At 30.0% G+C, this 19,773-nt stretch overlaps 1 protein-coding gene across 7 annotated transcripts in view; it reads left to right on the forward strand.

Moving 5' to 3' along the window:
* The window catches only part of LOC139808518 (probable G-protein coupled receptor No18), a 44,879-nt gene that overhangs the window by 11,158 nt on the left and 13,948 nt on the right, over positions 1-19,773 (forward strand). Inside the window, exon 1 of one of the 7 annotated variants that reach the window (XM_071770589.1) lies at positions 17,498-17,606. The exons of the other annotated variants lie outside the window; for them this stretch is intronic. The gene's annotated coding sequence lies outside the window, so the exon portion shown is untranslated. Of the gene's footprint in view, positions 1-17,497; positions 17,607-19,773 lie in introns of those variants that run through there. 7 annotated transcript variants of the gene reach the window in all.

The following is a 19,773-nucleotide window of genomic DNA, read 5'->3' on the forward strand; positions in this document are numbered from 1 at the left end:
TATACGGTATGAATACACCTATGGATATGTATATGCCACCTATAGTCACTTGCATACATTCTATGTGGTTTATGTCTTGAAATAAAGCCCGGTATTCATAGTCGGATCTTATTTCAAGATCGTCTCAAGTAATATCTTAAGATACTAATACGGCTCTGTGATTGGTTCATAACATCTTAAGATTGTACTTAAGACGATCTTAAATATAAGATCCGACTATATGAATACCGGCCAAAAAGTCTCATTCTATGTATTACAATTTTTTATAAAGAATTATAGCGGTATAGTAAGTAAAACAGAAAACTCATTTTTTGTGAATAATTTTTTTGCAAATAAAAATTTAATAATTTACTTATTGTATACATTATACAAGGGTGAGTCAATAATTATTCTCATTTTATTTTTATAATTTATTAGAACAACAGTAGAGAACGTACAATTACGTTATTTTTTAACTTATTGCATATATCTTCGACAAAAAAGTTTTTGGTTTGTCTCTCAGGCATGTATGCATAGCATCTTGCAAATGTTGATCTATGGAAAATTAACGATCTCTTATAAGTCTTAACGAATTTATAATAGCTGGACTAAACAAATGGTAATCCGAGAGAGCGAGATCTGGACTATATATGTATAGCGTTTGAACAGCGCGGACAGCAGTATTTGGGCATGCATTGTCATGCAACAACAATCAGCATGTGCAAGAAGCGATGCAACATGGCTGAGGGATAAATCAAAAAAATTTTTTCCGAAGGTACATACAAGCTTGTGGAACGCTAGAATAATTGCATTGAAAAGCAAAGAGACTACGTTAAAAAATGATTGTATATGTATGTTCTCTACTGTTGTTCTAATGAGTTATAGAAATAGAGTGCGGATAATTATTGACTCTCTCTCGTATTTTATTGTATACTATTCTTTCCTATTTACTGTCAATAGTTGTTTTATCTGTTAATCCTCATTTTATTATTATGTAAGGAGAGCATGATGGTGAATATACGATACTGAATCATCAAATTGTTTGCTTCGATAATATTTGAGGCTATTCAATCTGATGAAAAAAGCAATTATCTGATGAATAATAAATCTTTCATTTTTCGTAAAATAGCTTGCACCCAATTTTTTATCTCGCTCCAACCGCACCGCGAATTGATGAGATGGAGAAAATGGGGTAACATACGTAAAGAAAAAAGTTCTATCAGATATAAGGTGAAAAACGGAAAACCGCGAAATATGTTTTCTAGGGGAAAAATGTCTAAAAAGAGGAAATTTAAAATCACAGATTCTATAAAACATGAAATATAATATGAAATTTTGTTAGTATAAAATAACAAAGACTAAAAAATAGAAAATGAGATTTCTTCAATAACTTTTGATTCACTGAAAGTATTAGTGAAAATATGTGTGTTTAATATCAAATTTTACACAACTGCACAATATAAAATTAATTATAAACTTTTTCACACAGTTCTCTCGTGCATCCGATAAATATGGTTCTAAAATAAAATTAAATAAAAAAATAATATTATATGAATATTTATATCTATGTATTAAATGTTTACTGTACAAAATAACAAAAATTTGCATTTATTATCCGTTTTTATGTTTAATTCGAGACAAATTCTTTTAATTTATAAATTATAAAAAACAATTTTTCTCGAAAGAGAGTACATCCAAGTTTATTTCAAATTGTAAAATTTTAGTCGAAATTATATACCGTATTATTTATAAGCACAAGTGACTATTTGACATTTATTATTTTGGATATATGCTTGACTATTATAGTTTAGAGATGACGAATTATTAATACATATATATGGACAGATGCGATCGTGTCATATGTAAACATATTTTAATATTTTTAAGTTATTTATTGTTGAATTTCTTGCGCCTCTTATCCTATACTCGTACACGAATTTTAAAAATTTCTGTTTTGTCTATAAATTATGCAATTTTCTGCTTTTTGATATTGAATCGTACTTCGTGTTTAATATAGATACGTCGTATTTATACTAGTTGCTTTTCCTATCAATTAAAATGTAACATCTTCTCGTTTCTGAATGTTTCCATTTATTCTGTTTTTTTTTTAGTATTAAATTAAAATACGTTTGATATTATAAAGTGAAAACAGAGTAAAAGTGTTTGTTGTAATGAGATGATATTCTCCTATAACAAATACAACGTTACAATATAATTTTATCATTTCAAAAACATCAGTATGATTACAAACTTTACTTTATTTCTTCTATAAAACGTATCTGATATTTGTATGCATATATGTAATCACAAAATTACGATAAATTATAAACTCTATGTATATTTTTGCCATTTACTTAAATTTGACAATATTGCAGTGTCTTTTTACTATTTCTATTTGCGTAGAAAATACTAATGGAAGTAATAAGAATAAAATCAATAAAATGTTATATATATATATATATATATATATATATATATATTGCGCTGACTTTTCGCAGAATTGGCTGAAAACTTGATCGAGAATGGGCGAAGCATTTCTTAATCCCTCGACTTCGATATGCAGTAAATGTTCTGATTTTAGCGCGTTTAATTGTGGCTCGAAGATTAAATTGAATGCAGCGCTTTGTAATTCTTTAAGCAGGCTCTTTCTTTTTTTACTTGCGTCTGCATTGCAGAACAAAAATCCCAATGAGAAACGAGCGTTAATGAAACTCTCATAAAAATTCCAGAAACGTTGGCGGACGAATGTAATTGTCCTCATTTATGGACCAAAGTACAGCATTAAAAATGTCGCTTAACCAGTTTCCGGCCTTTACAAATTTTCCTGGCATTGTACGTATTTAGGCACAATGTGCAATGACCACGTACAATTACATAATCATGTATTTGCCGCGATAACAGACATTTTCGGAAAGTTAATTGTGACTACTGACAGCTGTTGCGGCGTACAAAAGCGTGATGTATAACTTGCCGCGTTTTAGCAAATAAGTAATTACCAATTAAATTTGTTAATTACGAAGCTCGCACATGTTGCAATATTTTCGGAAATTAGTCGTTTAGCTCTACGATACTTTTGGATTAAAGGCTAACAAATATCTATTTTGTAAATTAAAGTTGTAATTATAAACGCGATTGCGCGTACTAATTTTGATATAGTGTTGCAATAAGAGAGAATCAGTTTATGTTCTTGCAAACATTATGTGATTGCCTAATTGAAAAGATTGAAATAATGTTGTTTTGATTAGCATCTTTAAAAAGTTTGCTACATTTATAATCAATTGAAAATATGTGACTACACCAGTTTGTGATGCATATTAATGTAATTAGATACATGATACAGATAAATCGTAATGATAGTGCCTTAACAAAGTATGCTTTATTTAATCTAAGTTGTTTTATAATATAGCTCTGACTTTTGATTTTTTTATTTAAAATTATATTTTTATTTTTGTTTATATATTTTTATTGTAATTAATACTTTTTTATTAATTATACATCAAATATTCTTATTTTTATTTTAATAAAATTATTGAGTTTATAGTTTTTCATATTTTTCGATTTTTTTAAAACTCGCGTATAACATAAAAAACAGGTTATCAGTTATTGGATTTTTTACAATAACATTAATAAAAATTTCAAAATAACGAGATAAGAAAATTTTATTACCTATATATAGTCCATATATTGTACGAAAAATGTCAATAATAATGCAGCTATGAATCATAACTATCGTTATGCTATAATCTTTGCCATACTGTATAAGTATACTGTGATTGTGAAACAATTTATGGTATTAATCTTTAATATGGTTGTATTTTACTTTAAGGAAGACACGAAGAAGATCGCATACAAAAAGCATAATAATTGTCTTACTGTTGAATGCAGAATTGCCGTTCTCGCACGTTTCTGTGCTTTATTCATGCGTCGTAATGGGGTATATAGGATTTATATAGTAAACTATACATGTACGTACGGACTCACCCTGCATACGTGATACCCATTATCGACGTGTTACCTGTATTTTGTTTCGCTGTCGAACGTGAGACATTCAAGGGTTTCTTTTTAATGACAAAGATCGTTTTGCGAAGCCATGTTCGAATGGATAACATTTTAATTAATTATTTGAGAGAGGGATGGTAATATATCTATCATTTTATTTTTAATTAAATTATCGGCCGCGACACTCAAAGATTTTAAATGAAAATATCGATTTGTGAAGCCGTATCATTTTACTGATTTTAAAAGAATAACATTTTAATTAACAATTATTTAATGCGTATAATATGTTTAATTTAATAATGAACTAGTAATTGAAAAGGCCACATTGTTTATATAATAATATTTTAATTTATATTTAAAAATATCAAGTATTTAAAAAATTATATTGGAAAGTATATTAAAAAATCGAAAGATTATGAACACACTGTAAGCAGTATAGAAACTCATTCTTAATTATCTATATATTTAAAATATTATTACTATATTATCTTTCTTTGATGTTATCAAATCTTTATTAAAGGTTAAAAGATATCAGTTGATACAAAAAAGAAACAAGCTATTTGAATGCATAAGGCAACTCATGATGTATTATAAAGATCCACGTATTTAAACTTCTCTTTAGATATCTTTTTTAAAACCTTTATGACAACACCTTACGATTACATATTAAATAGTAACAACAGTGATAAGCATATTAAAACTAAAAATAACTGCAGGCATAAATCTAAAGTGTGACAAAGAATTAGTTGCGCGTTTACCATAAGAATTGCTATAGTATAAATAACCATTCTTTTAAATCGTTTCCTATGAAAATATTCGCACGGTGACATCGCGCAGTCAGAATTTCTATCACCGGACGTGAACGAAAGCCTGCGGGGGATTTTGTAGTTTTCCTCTGCGCAATTTTTATATGCTGATCTGCAGGAACGTGCGGCAACCAAACGTTGCATTTGACGCTTTCGGTACATCAGTCTTTTCACCAAAATGTCCCCGTGCTATGCGGTTCGTATACCATGTTTGACTGGATGCGCAAAGGAGGTAACTTTCAGATTAAATATAAGTCTAGTTATTCTGTCCAGCGACAAAGTATAGTGTGATATGTAAAAATTCGACGAATTTCACGGTGAAATACATAAACCCTATATTTGTCGATATACTTTTTGAATTAAAAGAGAATATATTTCGCGAATGTGAACGAATATTTATTTAGCGGCTGAAAGGACGTAAAATGCTTCTGCTGGTGTGTTTCCATATTTCGAATTCTGATTGCGTCGCTTCCATCGAAATCTAGGAGAGGCTACTGTAGAAAAATTTGACGTTCAAAAGTTTTAAAAATTATAGCTACATAGACCGTTTCACACACAAAGGGTAAGCGCGAAAGATTGCTCGTTATTAGATTTTCGCGCAAATTTTCCTCGTCCCTGAGAGTTTCTTTAGTTAATACCCTCAAAGAAGTAATTTTCTGCTAAGAAACTCTGACAGCGCGGTAAGATATTAAAATGTTTGCGGATACCTGACAACGAGAAGTGAAGAAGTTACTTATTGTTAGAATTTTATTTAGAATACAATCCTCCAAATGTTGAGTACATTAATTATTTTTAAAAGTTTTAAAAGAGATCTAAAGGAATCTGAATATATATTATGCCAGATATATAGTCAAGAAAGTTTATTCATTACTGAATATATATATTAAGTGATCGTTATATTTTACAAGTGAGAGTAATAACATGAATGTATATTACAAAAGCAATTTTAAGAAGTAATCGAAATGTTATATAACGATATATTTTAGAATGCAAAGACTAATCGTATTTTGAAGGAACATGACCAAGATATCTCATGAGCATTGTTGTTGAGCTTTATCGTGTGATGAATCGAGTTAGATTCAATAATAGATTTTGTATTGGCAGTTTGATATTTATCGGTTTGACGTGCATTTAAAAAAATGATTGATATAGAAGAGAAATTAAAAAACAAAACGTGGAAAAAGAAAATGTAAATATGCAATGTCAGAAAACAGCAACCAAAAGATAAGAGAATAATATATTCAATTGAAAAGGAATTATTCGGATATATCTGTCAAGTAATATTTTACGTTGATTGGTAATTTGGTGATTGGCTGATTTGCCGTTTGTTAATCCTATCACGTATTGCGAATATAATTAGTGTCAGCACTGAATCCCAAATTGATATTGAGTCTACCAAATTGATATTGACAGTTTAATATTCAATGGCTAAATTAAATCCAAATCCGGTTACAAAAAAACGATAAAAGAAATTAAAAATAAGATATTTATTAATACTTAAAAACGAAAGAATAATATATTATATTCTGCGTACAATGCACTGTAAAAATGTGCGAATATAGTTTGATAAATGAGGAGAGATTATTAAAGCTTATATCACTTCCATCATCTCGGAAAGTTTTAAGTTTATTATCATTGGTCATTCACAAACTTCTTGTAAAATTTGTTATCCTTAAAACACTTTGTAGATGACGACACGATAGAGTCAGGAATAAAGAAATAATTTAAATTTATATGCTCTATCCTACGACGACAACATGAAAACACTTCCTCGAGACACGTGTTACCTAGAAATAACATTTGAGTCAATGCGGCTCCTTCGTCGCTTCCGTTTCGCCGTAACCATTTTGCCTTACCTCTTTCGTCACCTCCAATTCGCTACAAACCAGTTTCCGTCGATTACACGTGCCATACCTTGTACTGTTTAAGTGGAGTGTTGTCATATGCATTAAATATCTTATACCCGAAAATAGTAAGTAATGCTAAATAGGGAATATAGAAGCAACGATCAATTACTGACAAGTATGTTCAATATCTGTAAATACGATTTGAAAATGTTGTATCAGTAAATTTTAAAGTGGCAAAAATGTTTATCTTTTAAATTAACAAATGTATTATTAAAACGTTAAAACACTTACAATTTCTTTATATTAATCTTTTACTGTTTATATAATACAGGTCGTCAAAATTGGAAAACAATATTAGTATTGCAATATTGCAATTGTTTCCGTATTGATAAAAAATAAATGTCAGCTTCCATGCGCTTTTCGAAAATTGACATCCCACATTCATTTTGCATCTGTAATATTTCACTTACGGAACCTTACGTATTACCGTATCCGCCATAAATTTGATTCCATGTGAAGAAAGCAGTTTTGCATTTTACTCTATATGCTAATTTAGATGATGTTACAACGTTAAAGCATAGATAGCTGTTATCACCCATTATACGTGTTCGTATAAGTATGCTCCATAGTAATCTATTATGTACATCCACCAACACGAACTTATATACACATATCCCGATACGGCAAATCCGCAAATCCTAAACTACCACTGCTTTATATTGGATTTGTTGTTACGGAAAATTTACATAATTTATGAATTCCTCGTACCATGCGTCAATTTAATTGCGATGTATTAGCATATTAGCAAAGTTCATAATTTGTCAATATTACGCTATCATTACATTAACTACGTAATAATGTGATGTATTCATAATCGTCTCTCTTTCACGAATATTAGGTACACGAATATACGTAAATTTGTATAAAATATTTCTTATCATCGATGATAAATTTTAATGTAATAATTTCACATCAAAATCAGTCTGAAAATATATAAATAATGGAAATTCTTTACGGATAATATTCTACTTATTAAAATCTCAATCTTATTTAAAGATATACCGACACTCTCTTTCTTTTCATTTTTATTTATTTCTATCTTTTTTTAAAATGCATATGTGTAGGGATCGTGGTAAACGAACGTTTTTACCTTGCGCACGTATAAAGCTTTGTCGAGTAAGCTGACAATAGATCCGACTATGTATAGAAGAGATATAGTCTGGTATGCATTGGCTATCATACGAGTTTACATGCTACACCGGTAAATAAAATGGCAGAGAATAGCGTCATTCGGTTTCAAACGTGATGTGAATTACATGTCATATCTATAGAATGTTTTCGTTAAATATATTTTTTAAGCTACAACTTCTTTCACTAATTTTTATTCAATTTCCTTTTATTGCAAATTAATAGATTTTGTTGAATTAAATACCACTTTTATCGCAATTTTTTAATATTATACAATCTAATTATTTTAAAATTAGAATTTATGTAAAACTGGAATAAAATTGATATAAAATTTAACGAAGAATATTATTTATTCCAATTTTAATTGCTAATGATTTAATTGTAAGATAAAATTGATTTTAGATTTGTTAAACATTATATATACAAAATATAAATGATAAGATAGTGACAAGATGTTCTGTATAATTAGTCATTCCCACAGCAAGGAAGAGATTATACATGGTTCTTTGTAGGTGCAAGATCTTGTGAATCGTGGCTAGTCTAAAAGTCGGTCAATTAGACACTCCGCTAATTTCACATGAAAAGAGACTCCCACGAACAAAAAGTTTAGTGGTACAAACCGCCGAGTTCCATTCGGAGTCTTTTGAAACAGATCCATGGATTTTTTGGCACTGAACTTCGGTATATAGTTTGGAAAGCAATCTTCGGGATGGTTCCTATAATTCAACGGTCTTTATAATTTCGTAACGGTGGTATTTCGGACGGCCGGCGTAAAGAAATATGCGGTACTTGTCATGAGTATGTAATTTAGCGTTGCTGCCATGCAAGTTATCTTGCAACAGTATCACGTACGACGTAATTTAAACCTTTTTCTCGGCGCGGGCGTGAATTCGAGTTAAGTGAAATTCAAACTCGCTTCGCTACACGAACAGATGCGATACGTGACGAAAGTGAAAAACTAATTAACTCGCAACGCGTAGAACGTCCGATCGGTTTCTGAAAGCTACAGCCCTTGCGACTCGTATAGAACAGCAATTTTCTACTTTCATCATCATTTCTCTTGTAAAAAACCGCCTTCCTACGATTTTCGAAATATCCCTTCTATTTTCTATCCCCATTTACTTTCTTCTATACAGCGCACTTTAACATTCTCGAATTAAATATCTCTTCGATATCTTAAAAAATGGCCTCTGTGAATAAAAAGAACGCGAAACTGTGTAATTACTGAAGATATTCCTCATTGCTGTAAGAAAGGAATTTTAATCCTGCATAGTGTATATTATGCGCCTTTGTTGTTTATGGCATAAAATCACAAATGAATGGCGTGACATTATTATGGACCCTTCATTACGATCTTTTTATGTTGTACGACGTTTCATATTTTGTATATTACAGGCTCTCTCTTTTCTCTAAGATGTTCTGAAAAATAAGGTTAATAAGCGTTTCTTTTTCCTAAGAAATTTGCCGTTTGCGAAAACTTAAAAATATTATGATTTTCTAACGGCTTGCAAAATATACGATATTACGTGACGAAAGTAAAAAAATTGCTTAAATTGTAGTATGCCGATAAAACATCTAGACATAATCAAGTTTAAAAAAAAAACTACCACAGTTTCTGTAATTTATGAAATAACGTTATATTAACTATTTCTCTAAAACATCTTTAAATTAGCTTCGAAATGTCTCTTTAAAAGTCTTTGCATACATAACTCATTCTAGTGTTTTAAAACAAGGCATCCCTTTGAAGTAAAAATGCTGACTTTGTTAATAAGCAGATAAAAAAGAATTTAAGACCAAGGTCTTCAGTAGTTCTTCTTTTTTGTAGGAAAAAAGGAATATTAGTTTCATCGCGTGCATACTATCATTCTTTTCGCAGTACAAAGTTATGAGAGCATTAAATAACAAGATATTATCCGTCATATTAGATAACTATATTTTTTTATATTAAAGTTTTGCTTAGTTGCTTTTTGTAAAAATCGTCGAACAATAAACGAGCAAATAAAGTTATTACGTACGTTATTTATTTTTATTTATTCTATTAGTCGTGAGCTAATCTCTTTTTATATTATTACTTGTATTTTTTTGGCTGACAAAGATTCTATACGAAAGAATCGATTCGACGCGAGAAGCGCATCCGGATCAGGAACTACGATAGAAGCTTCCCGAGCAGAGGTTTACTGTCCCACGATCTTTCTACTTTGCTTTGCAAATACGAGTCAGACCTTAGTTTATTATTTACTTCTTTTTAAAAGCCCTTGCCTTTTTCTTATTTCTTTTCGTAAACATTTAATATTTATAACATATATAAGTTGTTGCGTAATGGAACTGAACTATATTAATAATAAGGATTATAATTGTTGAAAAAATTGTATATGCTGTGACATATGATGAGTGTGATAGTAGTATACACAATAGAATGTAAACCGAACAAACTTTCAAACTAAAAAAGAAAAGGAAATACTATAGCGTGCAGAGTAAAAGATGGCAATCTATCTTCACGTCGGAAATTGTGCAAATACGACTCGCGACGAGGAAGGAATATTAAATGAGCGTCAGATTGAAGACGAAAGCGTAGTAAGTGTCGTGATACATGCGGATTTATTTAAACTACAGTTGAAGAGATATAACTTTTATAAGAAGTTATTCTCTTATCCAAAAAGCTAATGAAAGTTTAATTACATCTAAACAATTAAAAATCAGTTTAAAGTAGAAAAGATCTAAAATGCAATTAATAACAATTAACAATTTATTGTAACAATTATTATATATACAAATATGTAACTACAATTATTAATTAAAATAATTGTTATATATTTAATATACAAATATACAAACATGTGATGTCTATAAAGCTTATTTGTTTTTGTGGCAGTGAATTTATAATACTTTTAAGAGTATTCTTTTCCCTTTAACATTAAATGCATGGCATTCGTTAAATCGATGCACTCGATAAACTCGATTATTGATCAGTTTTGTACGAGATTTTCTATGTCGATGGTAACAAATAATCATGTATCGTCTTGTTTACGTTCTATTCCGTGTTCAATTTCTCTATCTAACGATATAGATTAAGATGGAATTATATTATCCGATCTTGTGAGTCTCTAAAGCAGATAAAATATTTTTGACTTTACCTCGTATTTTATGCGAAGAAAAGTGTAGCATTACAATAAATATCCAAGAGAGCATTCAAACTTTATAAGAAAAATATTTTTTGAGAGAGAATGGTTTAAAGTCAAAATAAATACTACAATATTATTAAGTTCATTTCAAGTTAAATTTTTCTTAAATAATAATGTATGTTTAGTTACTGATATATAGAAATTTAATATTAATATTAATATTAATTTAATGTAATTTTAATATCTATTAATTTAATATAAACAGATGTAAAAATAATAAAGCGCTTTCAGTCAAATTATCGTTAGCAAAATGTTTTCTACAATATAATAAAATTTATAATATTGTAAAAATATTATAATTAAAATATCCGATACAATATAAATTAAAATTAATAATAGTGTAATTAATAAAAAAAGGGTCATTAAAACAGACTATATAATAGTATTATAATATGAGTCATTGTACGGATATTATGCATGGCTTGTTTAATTGTAAGAAGAATGGACATTGTATTAGATGTTAAGCGCGGTCAGCGAGTGCAAGCAAACGCTCCGAATTATTCAAGGAATCTCACTATATGAAGCCGCAGATTTGTTACAACCCTCTGCAGAGGCTGAAATGGTACGCGTCTCCTTTTGTGCAGTTATGCAGGCAAAGAGCCTCCGCGTCCTATGCGAATCTGGCAGTTAACTGCTATTCATTTGCAGCCTGCCATGCGTCAATCATGCGGTGATCAGACTTCAATACTCTCATACTACTTCGTACCTGGCACTATCGGTTGAACGTGCGTCCCAGCATCGCGTATCGCTGCTGCATATGCGAGAATATGCGTCGAATTAGTACCCGACAATGATGGTACCTACCAGAAATATATAGATCACGTCTGACATTTCATGCGCTTGTCAGTCTTCAGGTTCCATTCGCCGTAGTGACCCGGCTTATAATCGACTTGCAAGCGATTATACGCATAACTCTTGTGGATGATTTATGTACATACATATCTAAAAATATATGGTATGATTTTAATGCATATTCTACAAGCATTAATATAAGCGAATTAATATAATATTTTTAATTAATATAATATTTTCATGAATAACTTAATTAAAATTATTGAATTAAATTATTCATCGCCTACGTATAATATTATATTGTTATTTACAATTTGTGTGTGTGTGTGTGTGTGAGTTTTCATCATCTGAGCATGTTATTGGATTTTTAAAAAAATATCAATACTGAGAGAGTTTGTATATGAGCAGCTTTATTTGGTTGGAAATACCGCAACTTTCCTAGAGAAAAAGTTTTCTCATACTGCTCCATCAACAGATGTTAATCAACCAGAGTGAATTGAACTTTAGATTTTATATAAAAACTCTTATAGAACAGCGTAGCTATAATAGTAGTTCTGTATATTTTGAATGTACGCATTCAATCTGGCTGAAACCGAACAAAGAAAATATACAGCTCTTATTGTAAGAGAACGCAACTTTAATTGCGACCGCAATTTGAATACCGTTCTTCTTAACGAATATTCTATTTATAAATATCTGAAATGTAAGTAGGGGAATCCGGAGCGCAATGAGAACGTTAAGGTTTAAACAAGTTTAAAACTTATTAAAAATAAATAAATGATTTTGGTCTTGCACAAAAATATCTACTACAAGAAAAACACGAGTTTTTTACTGCGAAAGAATAGTTTAAAAGGACGAAATTATTGTTTTATTGAAAGCGTGAGTTTTTTTCCTTATTATGCATTTTATGCGGGGCATTTCGGGATACCTCAAAACTTGTTTATTAATGTTCAAAGTCTTCTTATATATAAAAGTGATTTATTAGAACACGCAATATATGTAGAAATGTATTATTACACTTTTAATTAATAATAATTATTTACTAATAACACCTTTCTTATTACAGTATACATTTTTCTTATTAAAATATAAATAAAGATCAAAATTTAATTTAATAATCTTTGTCATCAATAATGCGCAACATAACAAAGATATTTACTGATAGCGTATGAAAAAAATAAAACATTTTAAAAACACATGGCATATTGTGCCCCGTGGATTAATGCTCCGTTATGCCCCGAAATATATAAATTTACTTTAGGTAATATAAATCATCACAGATAATCGATATTTACACAAAAATACTTTACTGAATTGACAAGAAGAGATCGTTTAATGTACGTAAATATACTTACAGTAATAAAAAGTAGAATTTTATTATTGTTTTACTTTGTACTACTACACATTTACTTATGCAAATGTGTCAAAAGAAACTGCAACTCATTGTCGATCGCGGAGAGCACAGCGAACGCATTAAACAATTTATAGCATCTTTCAGCTAAAAATAATATGAAAATTGATAACAGCACGCGGTTAGAGACATCTAAGAGTAATAATTTCAAAACATTTCATTACGTGGCAGCATCTCTAAAAGAGATATCGATCATATCCTATTATGCCCTGTGGTTTCGTTATGTCGTATTAGGTTCTCCTAATCTTTATTTCTAATTAGCTAAATGCGCTGCATTTTAACATAGGAACTGAAATTAAAGAATCTTCTTCTTTTGTAGAACTTCTTTTGTATAACAGTGACAGTAATATTATAATGTAACAATGTTTCCGCGTAGATAATATAATAAAGCATTTTACTCGAAACTTTTGATATTAAAGCTTGAATATTAATTCTTTTTATGTATGCGCATATATTGTTAGAAGAACTACAAGTCGACCTTTGCGATTCATATTTAATATGTTGCACAAAGTTCGTTTTCTGTCATTAAATATACATAGGTACTGTACATATATATAATTGCACAATATATATTTTTTATATAATATTTTTTATATAATTCTTTATGTAATTTTTTTGTTCTTTTTATGCAATATATTTTACTGAACAAAATATTTATTTTATATTCGATATGTTACAAATTTATGTATTTTTATTTAAAATATCATTTTACAGGTCAGCAGTGAATTGTAATAATGCCAAATAAATATGACGAAATACGATGCAATATTATAATGGTTGTTTTATAAATAATTATTTTATAAAAAGAATTGTTTTTTATAAAAACGGCACAGAATTTATTACACGGCTAGCACGTACAATACCTATGTGTAAATTTGCTAGCGTATAAAAGTGCACCTGTTTTGAATTAACACTTTATACTTTAGCCTGACTATAAACTCTCCGTACATATTTTCGATTAGATCTGAAAAGTCGAGGTCTCCTTTAGGAAGAAATATCGATTTCTCATTCAATGGCAGCAGAAAATTCTTCATCACTTTCTCTTCCTAGCATACCACCGATCTCATCTCATAATAAATGCATGTATGCAGAATACAGGCACGATATACTATCGCTTTACCTACTGCCCCATTTTCGACAGTTTTGCATCGATTTATTTGATCTTCCAATAACGTGTCATTGTACACCGAACTTTTGTATTATAAATGATTTATATTTAAACGTAGTATGAATCAATATTACAACACATTTTAAAGTAAATTCTTACTTATAGGTGCAAAAAATTGCAGTTATTAAAAAGCAATTGATAAAAATAAACCACCAAAATAAGAATTGGAGATAGAAATAAAAATACTTATATCACTTTGCATAGTTGCATATAGATTGGTCTTTAAAGATACGCGCGATATTATTATCGTTTTATTTTCATGATATCTCAAAATTGTCTTGACAGAAAAATCTGAGAGGTAGTTTTAAACATCTTTATCCAATCTGGGGCACGACTGACATGTCCAATCTGATAAATATACAAATGACTTGTTCTTTCTAAAAGATAATGTATACGCTAACACCCCAGTAATATTCGTTGGCACCCTCACCGATTACATACAAGTCTATTGCTTTCTTATATACACGTGCATATTGCATATCCATGTACACGCAACATGCAGAAACGACAGACGATTTAGCAATGCAATGCGACCTCGGTAGTAGACTGTATTTCCTTGGTATTTCCTTGGTATTTCATATCTATTCCGAGCAGTTGCGTCGCTGTAACGTCTACGAAACATCCTCCGGCGGTATATGTAAATGCGTTTTGCAGCGTATGTCCAATTACGTTTGTGATGAACACTACCCTTAACGACTGTAAAGCTTGGGGATGCCAGCCACTTGACACTTATACGCTTGGGAGATTATGCCGGCCATGAAATTATTCCCATGGCTGGAGGTAAACTAACGTAACCCACACACGAGTATCATATTGCATGGACTATTTGGCACGATTTTCATCGTTGAATTCTAAGAGTACTGCCAGATTAGACATAAAGATTGATTAACACTGTTCAACAAAAAAGAATGTACAAGAAGGAGAATGAGCGTTTCTTATAGCGCTTTGGGCGCAGAAAACGATCCCGTTTGCCAAATAGTTCTATCACGTCACAATTTTGAGAAATTTGTAGTTTAAAGTTGCAAGAAAGAGCTATTTTAATATATTTTGGCATATTACAACTATAATATGTGACCATAATCGACAAAATAAATTCCTTTTAAGGACGAAAAGTCTATTAACAACATATTTATAGTAAATATAATATGCCAAAATACATTGAAATAGTTCTTTTTTGCAACTTTAATTGCAAATTTCTTAAAATTGTAACGTGATAGAGCAGTTTGGTAAACGAGATTGTTTTCAGCGTCCAAAAATCTGTAAGATTATTCTCGTTCTTGTGCTCGAAAAAAAGTAATTTTTTGTTGAACAGTGTTATATTAAAGCATAAATAATTGAGAATTGCCCTGGTCTGTAATTCCAAGCTTTTTCAGTTTTTAGGTATTAAATTGTTCAATTTTGCTTCCTCATACAGGAAGCTTTTTTCGTTAAAAAAAAATTTGTATGTATGTATGTGTGTATGTGTGTGTGTGTGTATGTGCCAAATTTACCGAAATTTCTATAACTCCAGAACTAATCAACCAAATTTTAACGAATTATATATGAAATAGGGGTAGAAAAAACTGAAGAATATAATAGAATTAATAAAAATTGCTAATAATCAAGGGGCTCTTTTTTAATATTGAATTTTTTCAGAAATGTTTGTTTATGCTTTAATTTCCGCAAATTTGGAGATATCGATCTATTTCTAATTTTATTATATTTTTCAGTCTTTTCTACCCCTATTTCATATATAATTCTTTAAGATTTGGTTGATTAGACTCAGCTTTATATTTATTTCTATTTCAATCTTTTAGACTTGGGATTAAAGCTTTTCTATTAAGTACATGCTTCAGGTACTTAATAATATAAATATAAGCAGTATACAGTTTTTTTATGCTTAGATACACATACATTTTATACTGTGCACGCAGAGTAATGCGCACTATCAAAATTTCATAAATAATTCTATAGGAGCCGTAATTGTATTGTATATCGCTCATGTATCACATCCTATGTACTTTGTAAATCACTGATATTTATGAGCCTATTATTCTTAACGCTATGGTAGAATTACACGATTTTTCTAAGGAAAAGAATTTCCGCACACAAAGAAGACTAAATTAAAGTGGTTATCAAACATTTGAATAAATGCATCAGTAAAAAATTTTTAAAATATCTATTAAAAATGTATCTACCTTGGGGTTGATACTATTTGTATTATTTCTTTAACAACCGTGATTTGACAACCTGAGCTATGAGACAGTTATAATTTTGCTCGAATACGGGAGATTAGACCGCCACCTTAAATGGTGTTTAGGCAGATCATATATTCATAACCCACGCGAGGATGTATTACTTAACTGCGGAGCTAGCCCAATATTCAAGAGTGGCATTGCACCTGCTTCCCCCATTCCATACAACATATATATCTGACTCCCAGGGTTTATACAAATTACATTTTTTCTCTACTACGTGCAGATAGCGTAGTAGAGTTTTACAATTGTATAATATTATTGGAGCATATAAATTATTCGTTATTAATACAGTTACTATTTATTATTAATACATTAATATAGCTACTCATTTTACAATAAGAAAGCTATTCTTAAACATTGAATGAAATACCATATTATATCTACAGATTAAATTTTGGAATATATGATATCATGTTTCCATTTGTATCAAATACCAGGAAAATATGGGTTGCACAGTCGCAATTTTAAAATATTGAAATTTCTCTCTCCGAAGTCGTCGGAAGTCGTCGCAAGTAGGTAATCACGCGCTTCAGATTTTCAAGTATTATTATATTGTGTTAAGGATGGAAATAACATGCCGACTCTTGAAAAAGGCATGCAAAAAGTCGTATTTATTCGTATTTAATTATAGTGTCTTTTATTAATAGATGTTAGTAAACGTTAAGAATTAGTATTTATTAATTTTTTATATGTATTATTTTAATTATTTTTACAACATTTTTCTTTAAAAGACGACAGACAAACTTAACACGTCTCTCTCGAATTTGTGTTAACGCCTGTTATATTTATAGAATAAGTTTATATCTTTGCAGGATGCTATACATCCTTCCTCGTAAAACAACTACTTCCTAGTTAATAGAGATAATAATTGTAGTAGTTGAGCAGAGTTGACAACGTATAGAGCAGCATGTGTCAGAGACTATATAGACAAAGGCTAACCATAGTCACAATACTAATCACTGTTGTTATTTATAATCAATTATTGTTAACAATGCAGGTAATACAGTTTCACCAATAATTAGTTCGTATTATTGGCTTATGCTTATCACTCACGCTATCACTATATTGCCGTTTTACATATGTTATCTCTGCTTGAATTTTTCTTATTTTAATTTATATTATTACATTGCACTTTATTTCGTAAACTCGTTTTACAATATGGCTCTAAATAATAACGGTAGCACTCATTGTAGAATTTATTGGTAGTAATGGATCAGCGGATTCGATAACATTATTGAAAACGTTTGATACTGTGTCGATAAAATTTTCTCGTGCGTAAACTAAATAATATGAATTGCACGTGCGGAGAATTTATTAAATGGATTAAAGCTCATTTAATAGCAACATTCCAGGCGGTTATGACTTTTCGATCGGAGAAACTAATAACCATCTAACTAATATCCGGTTTGCTGCCGGCACAGACTGGAAGCAGAATCGCTTAACGAGAAATATTCGTTTTGGATTAATCTCTCACTCCGCCGCCTACCTTGCGGAAAAATTACGGGTTGCAGTGAGAATTGCGGACTTTAAAAGCCAGCGCCAGCGAGATAATTCACCTGGTACTTAAAGAATTGGGTTAAGAATTATTTCTGCTGACTTACAATTATCTTGGTGCCATTTAACCATATAGCAAATAATTTTTTCTACAATAACTTTTTCTTGCAATATTATTGCTGTAATGGCACTGTGGTCATTTGAGATTTTAATTGTGTGGATGTATTTGCTGCGTTTTGAACTAAACTTTGCGTTTTAAAATATAAAACTATTTACAACGCGTATAAAAATTAAAATTTTTAACACGTTTTTACAGCGTTCGTTGTTAAAACTGATAAGGTGTAAATAAAATTTGTATGAAATTTACTAACTATGTGATATCTATCGACACGAGTTATTACTTTCCCGTTGCGGTCAAAGCCGCAGTCAAAGTTACGTTATCTATGGTCCGATTTGCGGCGGAACAAAGTACAGCGCGGTATCAGTTGTATGTGCTTTCAACGAGTTTCGTTCTCTACGATATCGAAACGACCGGAGCATCGTGGTGTAAAGTTTAGAAATGATAGCACGAGAAATGCCAAAGCCGATTAAAGCATTTGGCTTTTATATTGTAACTTCTCGAGTAACAGGCAGAATGCATCACATGTATGTTACTACATATATATATTCTTGCTTTTACATTTCTTAATATACTAAACACTATCGTTCAAAAGTTTGGAAACAATTGAAAATTGACAACAAAATACAGTAAAAAGACAATTACAAAGCTTTATTTATTATAAAATTGCATTTTATAACTTTCAACTGAAATTTATTTTTATTATTTTAGTATCTAAATTTTAATTATATTTTTTGATTTATTAAAATATTTATTTTTATTTTTAATTACAATTATACAAACAGGTATTTTATTTATTAATTTCTTAACATATATTTATTATTTTAAGTAATCCATTCTTCTTGGAGATATGCCAACAACTGACTAACATAGTTTGGTGAGCGATTTTTGACTCTTCTGTTTAATTCGTTCTACATCACAATTTAATGAGAAAAAGATCTAGATATTGAGGTGGTCAAGCCATAATTTTTTCTCACTTTATTTTATTTTTTTCTCGTTTAAATAATATTGATAATATTTAGAGGAGTGCTTTGAATTATTGTCTCGCTGAAAAATAAAGTTAGATTGGTTCCGTAGGGCATGCTTCTATAGGATCTTAAAATAAGCTTCTTTATTGAGTTTTCCTTCAATTTTGATCATATAAGTTTTCTAGTTTATTATTTCTAAAACATCATCGAACCATTATGTTTCTTGTTCCATGTTTGACTGTGCACTCCTTCAATGCTCTCCTATTTTTCGAACATTGGACAAATATTCCTCTGTTTGAATTAAATATTTGAAATTTGGATTTGCCATTCCAAAGAATTTTACTTCACTGATCTATCATCCAATTTCTGTGAGACTTCGTCTAAATCAATTTATTCTGCGAATAAAAACGCCCGTCGCGGAATGTAGGAAGATCCAAAAGTTCGAATCCTGACTGGGGTGATATTATTCGTAATAAATTCTTTACAGTGATTTAATAAGGATGCTTATTAACATCAAAATTTAAGTCGATTATCAATTTAAGTATATAGATTTACTGTTCCAACAAAGAGCTGTGTTTCAAAGG

The sequence above is a fragment of the Temnothorax longispinosus genome, chromosome 2 (assembly GCF_030848805.1).
Source record: "Temnothorax longispinosus isolate EJ_2023e chromosome 2, Tlon_JGU_v1, whole genome shotgun sequence".
Taxonomy (NCBI): Eukaryota; Metazoa; Arthropoda; class Insecta; order Hymenoptera; family Formicidae; genus Temnothorax; species Temnothorax longispinosus.